Below are 6,970 nucleotides of genomic sequence, written 5' to 3'. Positions count from 1 at the left end.
TGAGCCTTCTTGCATGTGCTTGTGCAAAAGTCTAAACTGTACAGTTCCACAGACTGGAACATAACCTGAACACCTTCTCTCTTCGGTTAAGACAGTAGTCCTGCCCTTACCAACTTGTTATCATGAGTCACTGCTCTTTCTTTCTGAAAGGTTAGTACTTGTCTTTGTAAACTCCATGTCTCTTACCTGGAGGCTTAATGGAATTTGAGTAACTTCTATGCATTGTACTGTTAGCGTTTATACAAAAAAAAACATTTGTTTTCTTTTTGCACTTTGTTGCCACAGTGTATAACAAATACAGACGGGGAAGTACACAGTAAGTTTTGCCAATTTATTGTGGCAACAGTGCAAGAAAGGGAAGGCGCTGTCTGTCTAAAAACAGATTTCTCACAGATACTAGTATTACTTGTGGTGGCATGGAGAACAAGGACAGCTAACTATCACAGCCTCATCTTGTCTCCTACTTCTTGACTGGTACCAACACTGCGTAATCTCTGCAGTCTTTTTGTTCTGACACAGAAGGCTCAGAGCCAGATTGGGCTGTAGCATACAGTTGTTGCTTTGCAGTTGATTTACTGATGTACTGTATGTACACTGCTTGCTTAACTCCTACTCAGCTGTTTTTTCTGGTGCATGACTGTTAATGTTACATCTGCTCCTATGCAATGATTCCTTCACAAAGCAGGTTTCACCTGTGCCCTTTCAATACTCATTTGCTTCTCTGGGAAAAGGGAGGGATGGTTACAAAAGAGGCTGTAGCTAGGCCTTCTTTGAATTCCTCTGTTCCACCTTGTATTTCATACTCAACTGTGTCAGCTGTGTCTCTGAGGTAAGGTATCCTTTCTACAAGGCTGTAATAAAATGACCAGGTAAAACAGGAATAGGTTAGGATGTAGCCTGTTAGGTTGAGACATAAACTTCTCAGAGAACTAAACTGAGAGCTTTAAATACATTTGGCAGGCTGAGTTTTGACACATACTTTGCTGATAACCTGGTACTGTGAGAGGCTGGGGAAAAGACATGCACGGCTGCAGCCTCTTTTTGGTTCCAAAATACAACACTGCCTAAGAGAGCCTTCTGTCAATACTAATCTTTCCAAGGACCTGCTGAGAATTAGATTTGCTCCTCCTGTGTTCCCCCTGGTTCCACCACCACCACCAGGGAAGGTGCAGAAGCAGCCTTGTTCTTGCTAGCTTGAGAACTCCACTTGGCAAAACTGTGTTCATTATGTAATGCCAATTTCTCATTCTCAAGCTTCCCCAAGCACAGCTGGAATAAAATCTTAGTTTTGATGCCACTGAACTAGCCTTATATAGTCTGTGTCAATTTTAGCTTGTTTTGGTTTGTTTTTTCTATTTGCAAACAATTTATTCAGAAGATCTTGTATTTATTTACTTCTAGCAGCTTTTAACTCTTTCAAACAAAAGGTTAGGGGGTTGTGTGTGTGTGTGTGTTTCTGTCTTTTCCTTCCACAGAATCCACAGGCAGACAGGTCCTGCACAAGTATTTTTTCTAAGAGGCTTTCTGTGGTCAGCTCAGAGGCCATCACTGTTGTGACCATTTCCTCTAGTGCTGTCAGCTCAAACTGTGCCCAGAAACCTTTATACCAACAGCATTCATTACTGGGATAGGAACAGAATGGCATGCAGAGGAGAGAGGAGGAGAGGGGGCATATCACCCTACTCGTAATTAGAAAGTGTTAGTAAAATGTGGTGTATTGCCTGCCACAAGAGATTTGTGCCAGTTCCTTAGGGATTGACAGTTATGTTAAGCTGACTTTAATACATGTTGTGAGCTATATGCTTTGGCTTTGGGAAACCTTGAGTTTGGGCCAGGCTAGTAAGCAGGTATCCTCGAGGCATACTTACGTTACCCTGTGCAGATTTGCCATCTGTGACTGAATATCTCTCTCTCCAGAAGAAGTTCGCTCTCAAAAAATAAAATATGGCAATCTGGCAATTCTGAAGAAGTCTACTACTGGGTTGACGAACCTCAAACTGTCTGTTTCTTATTACTTGAAACTTACCCATGTGTCAGAAGCTACTCTGATTTTCTCACATCAGCATCCTGAGGAAGGCAGCAGTGCAGAAAGACAGTGCCGCCATGTTTTTTATCTTTATACATGGTGGTAGAAATCAGTTTTTATCAGATTTAACTGCGGGAGTTGAAATGCTGAACCGCATCAGTTTTCCATGCCACTAGGCGCAGCATCTGGCAGAGGGATAATGTAGGTGGTCGGATGTGGTAACAACTGTCTGATCTTAACCCAACACTTGTGACTCCGAGAATCATTAAGGCAGCTTGAGGCTCCTTGTAAGGATGGAGAACCGGGCTCCCTCTCAGCATGCAGCTTAATCCTGCTAGCCTTCATATTCTTGTGGAACTTCTTTAATCGTCCTTATCTTGTAACTCTGGGTCATGGAGTTTTCCTGCCTCCCGTCACTTACTCATTAACTCCAGCAAGACTTCCTCCCTCAAAGCAGTATCGGACTCCTTGCTGCTGGCTGATTACCTGAGGTCAGAAATGTGTAAATGTGCTGGGAGAAGCTGCTGTCTCTTCTGCTAGCACCACGTTTCCTTAGTGTCACTAGGGTCAAATGTCTGTGTCAGTTATTTGCAAGGTCTTAGCTGTGATCAAGAAACCCAAAACATTCTAGAATAAAATCCTGATTTAGGAATGAAAAGCGATACTGCACACAGTTGCTGCGAGGTCAGAAAGAATTACACTTATAATTAGCATTACATGGTATTGTGCTAAAAAGGAGCAACGATGAGCATGCAAATGCATCACTTGGAGCATTCAGCGCAAAGCTGTGTAATGTTACTCTTCTGTACTTTGGTAGCAAAAATTACCCCACTGCGAAAGGTCTAGTTGGTGTGTTTCCTTAATAGACAGTGCAGATTTTAATCCACTTCAACACTGGAGTGAAAAAACAACTAAGCAACCAGTTTGTTAAACTATCATTCTCAAAATAAAAGGTGAGGTGTTTGGGGTTTTGAGCAGATTTACCTGGGAATACCAGCCTTGGGGATTTCTTTAATACTGAAATATTCAAATGCTATGAAATGCTTTCTTTCAAGCCAAGCAAGTGATTTAAAACATTTAATTTGATCAAAATTAGTGAAATTTGACTACTCAAGTGCATAGCTTTTTTTTTTTTTTTTTTTTTTTTTTTAGAGTGAATTACAGACCACTAATAAAGAGATAGTACAAGATACCACAATTAAGCATTATGATTAATGTGATATTCTGGAAAGGCCAATGACACATGCTTGTCTGTCCCCATACGCACCAACAGTCTCTCTTATCAGCCCCATCTAGGAGGTCTGCAGTTGCAGGTTGCTCTTGCCATGCACTGGCAGATCATTCAGTGCTTTCTTTGCTATTACAGTTGCTCTGAGTGCCTCCCCCACACCTTCACAAACTTGAAGGTGATCCTCCAACTATAGTAGTAATGAATACTGCTATATTTGATATATGCTATAAGAGATTCCCCCTTGCTTTTTGTCAGTCTACAGCTGGGCTATACAGTGCTGTGGCAGCTGGTCCTGGCGTGATTCCTGGATACATTGGCTTTTGGAAGATGTCCAAAGGCCATAGCTTCTGAAAGCCTTTAGCTACCTAAGGGGATCTGGGGAGAAGTGGTCCATAATCCAGGTGCTAGTGTATACTTAGAAAAAAAAGAGATAGACATGCATTTATCATGGCCAGCAACCACCCAGACTGCGAGGCAAGGATGGTCTGATCATGCCTTTGCATGGTGCTCCCCTTTACCAAAATACCTTTTCCGCAGGAAAGCATTCCAGCAAACATTGCAGCAGTCAAGTCATTAGCTGTAAAAGAGGGCCAGTCTGGATCCGAGCTGCGGTTTCCAGAATGTGCTCATGCACTTGCGCAGACATTTCCCCTCCCTCCCATAACTTCATTTTTGACTAGTGTCTAATTACTAGGCTCAACCAAAATAGACCTTCACCTAAAAAGCCATTTCACATCTTTTGTATTTTAACAAGCATATAAAGTCTGAATTTACACTATAAAACTGAACTAATTTTAAGTAAGTGGCCACCACAATGTGTAACAGTCTGGTTTTGTTTTCTTTCTGAACGCATTTAAGCTTGGAAAGGTTTTCTGTATCTCATTACACCTGAAAAACAGCGAAGTGGTAGATTTCGCCTTCTCATTGGATGCACTCTCTTTGTGCTCTTCCTTTTGCTAGTTGGCACAAACCAAAATCCTTTAATTACTGAAAAATCTTGAAACCACACAACATTGAAAACATCGTTCCAAGTTGCAGCTTAATTTTGGAAGGTTTGAACAAAATGGCATAACTCCTAATATTCTTACCCTAAAATACACCGAGCTGGTTCATACTATGCAAGTACTGAAGCAGAGAGTCGTTTAGCATTCCTGGTAAATTACAGTTTCCCTGTGCTATGTCAAAAAAGCTTTCTGCTTCACCACTAACAACTTTTAAGTTCTCAGTAGAGGTAGTAACACTGCATTGTTCTCACAGTGAAGGAGGACAGTGAGAACCTCTTCTTCTATTGCAGTCATCCATGCAGAAATGAGTAACGAATGAATAAAGTGGATGCATGTAAAGGTGTAACATCTGCAAGTGTAACTGCAGTTGGGATCCAAGGGTAGCAATTTTCCTGGTGACCTGACAAAGCTGATGTGCCATGGTCGCTGGTGTGTATGAAACTGGTTGGATACCTTGCAGGCAGAGTTTTGTAGGCTGCCTGAAGGTAAATGACTTGAAGGGAAGTGTTTCTGGGGTTCAGGTTCTGCGGCTGTGCTCTGCTTGTGCATATGCTTAATGACAAAGCAGCCTGCTCCCAGGTCAAATTGGCTTCTTACCCAGGGGGATTGCTGGCAAGTGCCATGTGGTTACAGCTTCTAACTGAGTTCTATCCCTTATTGCTCGCTCCCCGGCACCTGAACGGAGACCAGACTTTTAACTTGATCCGTTAGCTGATTTACTTTCTATGGTGCCACTTCTTGTCCCCATTCTGCCTGTCTCATTAAATCCTTGTAAAAGTATGTTCGTAAAATTCCTTATACAAAGTAAGGCCAAAGCATTTTGCCTTTCTCTGCCGATGCTATGGACTCCCTGTCACTTGAAAGCCCTAAATAGGATTTAGCATCTCTTCAAAGAGACACCCTGCCAAAATTAATCGTCTGAGGCAGGAATTATGAGTTGAAGATTCCTGGCCAAGTGGATCAGATCAGCCTTCTCTGGTTTCAGAGTATGTATTGGATGGGTAAATCTTATTCTAAATGCATTGATAATTTCAGAGTGGCAGTTCTTTTCATGCAGTAACAGCTGCTCATTGCTTTGTGATTAGCCTGCTTCATGCCTGCCAGTAGCACAGCAGGAAAGGTCAGGCCTTTCTGGTGATGAGTTCACTCAAAAAGACAGGGCACACATCCCAGGCCTCTGGGGCTCTGACCGATTGGGAATTGCATTATAGAGCTCTGCTCTTCAGTGCAGAGGCTGGCTTTACTCATGTTGGTGATAACAGTGTTGGCTGGCACTCAAGAGGGCTGCATGGAGCAGGGAATTAACAGTGTTCCCCACACAGTGAATGCTCCTTCCTATTGCAGACATGCTGATGCGTGGTACAGCCACCTAGGGCTCTTCCACCATATGTCACCTGCATCAGCCTCTCCTTGCAAGACAGTTTCATTTCTATACTAAACCTCAAATTCCCCTTCGTATTTTGAGTTGATTTTGCAGATGTGGTAATTAAGCAAAGCCTAACCAGGCAGCATCTGGTGATTGTGTAAGAAGCTTAGACAAGAAATAGAAGATGACTGCTGTGTACTGAGTTGTTACTACACTGTGATGCTCACATTCCCATGCCTAGCCATGTGCTTCAGGAAGCTATGATTTGAAGTTAAAACCAGCAGTGGTTTTCCATTGCCTGTTTGCTGGCCACGCTGCTTTTCTGTCTGTTGTTCAGTTCTTGATTCTGTCTCTTCAGCCCTGCCTCTGGGGAAAGAAGCTGCAGATCGGAGATGGTGTGCTGAGACTCCAGCCCCTAGTCCTGACCTGAGGCTGGGGCTGTTCTTGCTTCTTCAGGGCAGAAGTGTCATCCCATCAGTGCCTCCACCGCGGTGGGGTCCTCTGGGATGCCCACAGGCTGGTGTGGTGTCCTTTGAGCTAAATAGCCATCTGCTTGGGAGAATTAATCTCGTTTCAGTGGTAAATACCCTGCCTACAGCTGGGTGCATGCAGATATTAGAGCACCAGTAAAAGCATAGCACATGTCTGCTTTTTACAAACTGTACCCTCAAGGTAATGCTGCTCTCTTGGTCCTCAGTGTATCACTAAACTACGTAATGATCCATCGGATGATCCGCTTCCTAAATAAAGCATTGACTTCCTGTTTGTTTGCACACACAAAACATAGAACGAGGAAGGGGTTTTACACAATACATACTGCAATCCACACCAACGTGCTTTTTTGGAAGGTGTAGCTACATTATCTACATGTGTGTACCTGCATGCAGTTTAACGGCTTTTAGACACGCCGAATTATTACAGTTAGGGCAGTTTAAGACTATAAACAAAGTTCCAAAGAATCATCTTAAATATTAAGGAGCACATACACAGAGGCAAGAGGGCAGACAGGGTGAATCTTTCCATAGTTACCCTCAGCAAAGATGCCCATCACCACACAGGGAAAGAGGAGATCCTCAAGCACCACTTGGTGCTACACCTGGGTCCAGGCAACTGGTGCTGGAGAGAGTATTTTGGAAACACCGGGAAAGGTCTCAGCTTCTGCTAGGAAAGCACAGCCCTCAAGCCACTCTTTGAGCAACCCTGGCTTTTCCATAAAGGTGTCGGGCTGTTAATGGCCATGGGGCGCCGCAAAGCAGTTCGAACCCGAGGCTGGTGCGCTGTAGTGTTAAATTTGACGCCCGGTGTTTTAAGATCCACCTGTTCGTACCCCTTATTCAGTGAAT

This window comes from Lathamus discolor, chromosome Z (assembly GCF_037157495.1).
Source record: "Lathamus discolor isolate bLatDis1 chromosome Z, bLatDis1.hap1, whole genome shotgun sequence".
In the NCBI taxonomy this organism is placed as follows: domain Eukaryota; kingdom Metazoa; phylum Chordata; class Aves; order Psittaciformes; family Psittacidae; genus Lathamus; species Lathamus discolor.
Note: the sequence above shows the minus strand (reverse complement) of the source record.